General features: G+C 47.1%; 1 long non-coding RNA gene across 1 annotated transcript; it reads right to left on the bottom strand.

Annotated features, from left to right (window-relative positions):
- Positions 1-1,695: 1,695 nt before the first annotated feature.
- LOC141414820 (uncharacterized) lies at positions 1,696-3,696 on the bottom strand. Its single transcript, XR_012439702.1, has 3 exons — positions 3,341-3,696; positions 2,366-2,681; positions 1,696-2,246 (listed from the first exon to the last, which is right to left on the bottom strand). It is a non-coding gene; the product is annotated as an uncharacterized lncRNA (long non-coding RNA).
- Between the last annotated feature and the right edge of the window lie 1,332 nt (positions 3,697-5,028).

Consider the following 5,028-nt stretch of genomic DNA (forward strand, 5'->3'; position numbering starts at 1 on the left):
AAGGACATGCTTTCAGGGACCTACCATCTCCAACTAAAGTTTCCCATACCTCCCCAAATAGTGCCATCCACTGGGGACCTAGCCTTCAACACCCAAACTTGTGGGGGACATTTCATATACAAACCATTACAGTAGTGGAGGCTTTGTCTGGCCTCTGGCCTCTGTTGCTGGGAGGGAGAGAGTGGTGCAATCAGAATAGGGCTCCTGTTCCCTACACGGCCCCTTTTCCTTTTGTCTGATGGCTGGAAGTGAAACTCGTTGAGGATTAGGCCTGGGCCAATGTCCACATTCGGGTTTCTGGTCCAACCCCAAGTCTAACCTGGTTCTCGGCTCCGAAACAAGATGAGTGTGGAGAGCCTGTACAGGGTCCATGTTCAGAAAGCCAGGTCTGCGGCCCACTGGTCTTGAGAGCCCCAGATGGAGGGGATAATCCAGGAGTGGGTGGCACCTGTGTGTGGAGAGGAGGCTGGCCTCAAATCCCAAACTGCACATCAGCATCTGTTCAGAGCCACTTTGGAAGCCCACAAATAATGGGGTGAAATAAAGGGTTGGGCTAGATAAACCCCAGGAAGAAGGGCAGAGCAGACATGAGGGTTAAGAAAAGGCCTCCAAGGAAAATAAGTACTTCCTGTTCCTACCAGGAAGTACATCTTCTGCTGGACTTTAGGCCCTGGATACAAATGAGCAATGTTTATGACCAGGTGGAGCTCTCCCTGAGCGCTAGCCTAGTGCCCATAATCTTGTTATTTTCAAGAGCGCCCTGGAGAGGGAGAGACAGCTTCCCCTGTTCTCCAAACATTTCTGCCAAAAGCCAATGCTTTTAGAGACCCTGTGTGGTTATGATTACAGGACACAGACGCCAAGAAGGCTTAGCCTCAGACTTCAGGAACTCTATCATCTGTGAGGGCAGGCAGTCCAACAGGGAGATAGGGGAACAGTAGTGAAGAGGCAGATGGTGTTGTAGAGACTCAGGCAAGTCAGGCATATTTGCAGAACGAGTATAAAGTCTACATTGTCACCAATAACTTGGAATTTTGGCCTTTGGGGAAGTGAGCAAGGAGGAAGTCATTAAATTGTGACACCCCTGAAATAAGACTGCTTCTTCTGTTCTGGTGTCCTCTTGTGTCTTTGCTCCCAGACTCTAGGAACTTGGAAGGAAATAAAGGTTGGAGTAGGCCCCTGGCCGGATGCTCTTTGACCCTGCAGGACATTCCACCAGACTCCCACATTGTGGCTTCCAACCAAACTCTCAGATAAGGCTTAGGGCGGGAGGCCTGGCTTTCAGTCTTTTTAGAAATTTAAAACTGAGTGGAGAGATAGGATCTTGAATGTGGGCTCATAGAGAAGTACTTTGCTCTGGCATTTGATTTTAATTTAGGGTGTTTCTTATCCTGTATAGAGTTATCTCAGGACCATCTTAAGGGCCGAATGAATGATCCAAATAAGATGGAGCCCTCTGCCATGCTAACACTAGCATTTCTGAGGACTTGAGGCTAAGAAAGAATACAGAAACTTTTCTCAGTTTCATTGGACATAGGAATGCCAAATCTTGAGGTAGGAACAAGCTTTGTGTTTTTAAGAACAGAAAGAAATCTAGGATAGCCAGAGACAAATGAGCAAGGAGTAGAGATGTAGGATGTAAGGCCTAGGGGGCAAGGACCACATCACAAAAAAACCTTTCAGATCCTGTTTAGGTATGGAGAGGAGAAAAATTTCTTTTTCCTAAGATCCTTCTTGGTTTCCTAGTTGGGGACCTGTACATGACACTGACCAGAGACATATTAACAAAAGAAAAATAGAAGTTATTACACGTTCATTGCACTTGTACACATGGGAGCACTTAGCAGTGAGTAACCCGAAGGGGTGGTCAGAACTGGGGTTTAAATACCCAAAGGGGAAAAGGTCTGGGGTTTCTGGGCAGGGAAGGCAAGTTATGGGAAGATGACCAGGAAGAGTGTGGTGACAGGGTTGTTGACTAAGTTTTGGTATAGCGATCCAAGGTGCTGTGCGCTTGTGGATGAGAGTTGTTGAGAATCCACCCTTTCCTGGTGATGGAGACTTCTCTACAAAAAGACATTTCCTTTGATGAAAGAAAGATTTGTATTCTGTTTATAGGGCTTTTCTTGTGCCTGCTGGTTCTTAGTGGCCCTTTCGCACAAAATAATCCATGTGCCTATGAGGCATATTTCGGGGTGGCACAGTATGGTCTCCCCAGGTGCTGGTATTTCATTTGAGTGATGAGCCACCTGTGGGAGGGTAATGAGGATGAGAGTGTTGTAGAACAGATTTGAACAAAAGTACCCAGGAATGGGCTAAATTACTAGAGTCCAGTGGGGAAGGCCAGATTTAACCCTGAGAAGCTTACCTTTGACCTCTGGCCAGCTGTTTTCAACCAAGCCTTTCTTACTCCATTCTCTCTTCACTTCAGAAAATGATGGTGGGAGGCTGACACTGGGAGGATTGCAGTTAGAAACCAGCCTAGGCAAAAAGTTAGTGAGACCCCATCTCAACCAGGAGCTGGTGTGGTGGCAGATATGTGTCATCCCAAGCTATGTGGAAGGCTGAGGTTCAGGTGATCACAGTTCCAGGCCAACCCAGGCAAAAAAGTTTGTGAGATTCCATCTCAACGGAAAAAAGCTGTCATTCCAGCATAAAATGGGACGATCGCAGTCCAGGTCAGCCTGGGCAAAAAAGCAAAATAATCAGAGCAAAAAAAAAAAAAAGGGCTGGAGGTGTGGCTCAAGCTGAAGAGCATTTTCCTAGCAAGTGTGAAGCCCGGAGTTCAAACCCAAGTACCACAACCACCACTGCTGCCAAAAAAAGAAAGAAAAAAGGCATTTAGACCTGAAGTTTAAAATTTTTTGAGGTCTACTCTACAGGAACTCATTTCCCTGGTTATCTCCCATGCATAGCATGTGTACATGTTATTAAACTTGTTTTTTTTTTATTTGTTAATTTATCTTTGCTACAGGAATCCTACTCCTCTCCCTGCCTCACCCCCATCCTTTGAGGGAATCAGTCCTAAATGCTAACTCTAGGGAACATGGTCTCCTATGAGTTAAATGTTACGTGGTTTTTCTCTTATTATTTTTTAAATCATATCTCCTTATACCTTTCCCTCACCAACTTGAACTTGCTTATTTCCTGGGCTAGAAGAGGTATGCAAAGGGCAAAAGCAGGAGCTCATCTGAACAGGTTCTCTTCCCAAAGTGCCCCCTTCCCTGTTTTCCTCCTAAACTCACTGCTAGCATTGCTGGGCCAAACATCCAAGCGGAGAAGAGAGCAGGAAATGCTAGAACTGCTGGGCCCAGGTGTTTGCCATTCTTCCTCCATTACTCACCAATGACTAGACAGCAGCTTGACCACCATGGTGCTGGAGACAAGTGAGAAGGGCCTTTGGGAAACAGCTCCCATGGAAACCTCAGTATCGATACCAGGCAGCCAGAGAGCCCGGAGAAAAGTATCCTTGCAAGGCCTTCAGCCGACAGGCCCCTTCCACCATAGTGGATCCTTTAACAAGCTCCATGTGATCACTGAACTGGGGAAGGCTGGAGACTGCTCCAAAACTTCTGCAGACTCATGAGATTAGTTTCTCAGATTTGACATTATAAATCACATCCTGGGCAGGGGTGCTGCTTTCTCTCAGCCTTCTCAGGCAGGGGATAGCATTCCTGGAGGAGACGGGTGACTGCCTGTTGAGACAAGAGTCTTGCCTGGAGGAACACCTTGTTTCTTTTGGGAGGAGTCCAGGATAGACTTGGCCATTCAGGCTCGATTGTCTCTGTTGTCCCACAGCTTTCTCCTAGCTCCAGTGCTTTTCTTCCTGTGTCCCAAGCTGAGAGCCATCTGGTTGACTTGCTCTGGGGAGTTCTTACTCTCCTGCAGACTCCCCAACTTCTGCCATCAAGGGGCTCACTTGCCTTAGTGCTAAGTTCCATTTCCTGTGAAACAGGACTCACCTTGGCAGATGCATCTCTGGGTGGCTACAGCTATTTCTGAATATGGTCCCCAGTTTACACTGGAGTCCCTGCCCCAGAGGACCTACACTAGCTCCCTAAGTCTGACCATGCCCTGGGGCTTGTTAAGTCCAGGAAAATGCAGAGTGGCTGCTGGCAGCCTCTCTGCTGAGCACATGGGAGCCACGACAAAGGCTTCCTGTGGAATGCCTTCTGCAGAACGTCCTGGCTTTTCTGCCTCCCTCTCCAGTGCAGGCTAAGGTAGAACTAGCATCTAGTTTAATGAGTCCTTTCTGGCCTAAACCTAAGGAGGTGGTTCCTAGTGGGGCAATGGCTGGATCTTCTGTGGGAAATTATCTCCCAGTACCTTCCACAGTAGAGAGCACAGAGCAGCAAGCTGACTTGAAGGAGAAAGAGTAGATGCCTCCGAGTGAGCTCTTGGGTGCTGACATTCACCCTTGAAGCCACTTAGCCTGCCAAAGGGATCACTTCAAAGGAAGTCACACCCTGAAGTCCACTCATTCCCTGGGACTGATATAAAGAGACTTCCCAAGGGCCTGCCAGTTTCCTGTCCTAGAATTCCAGAGTTCCCCTCCGTGAAGTGGACCCAGGCTGTAGGACTCTCACCATTCCATCCATTCTGTCCCCCTGGGAAGAGGGAGCATCCTTGTGTCCTTTCTTGAGGCTAAGACACCCTAGAACTGGAGGCAGTTTTACTCTCTCTCAGCATTTTATTCACATTCCTGTAGAATTTCTTATAGGAAAACTCTGATTTTGTTTATCCAATATTTTCTCTCCCTTTCATCATAGCCGTGCTGGGTACATGATTCTCAGTTGGTAATTGTTTTCTGTCAGCACATTTCAGAAATTATTCCACTGTTTTCTGGTCTCCATTGCTGCCACGGGGAAGTCTATGTAACTGATGTTTCTTCTAGGTGCTCAATCCTGTCTCCGACTTGTTTTAAGATCGTTTGTGTTTAATGTTTTGCCAAGTTCGTTATGCCTTTTAATTTTAAACTATGGTCAGGCACACTGTGTTCTGGCTATTTCTTGCTGGATTACAAACTGCTCC

Source organism: Castor canadensis, chromosome 12, assembly GCF_047511655.1.
Source record: "Castor canadensis chromosome 12, mCasCan1.hap1v2, whole genome shotgun sequence".
Classification (NCBI taxonomy): Eukaryota; Metazoa; Chordata; class Mammalia; order Rodentia; family Castoridae; genus Castor; species Castor canadensis.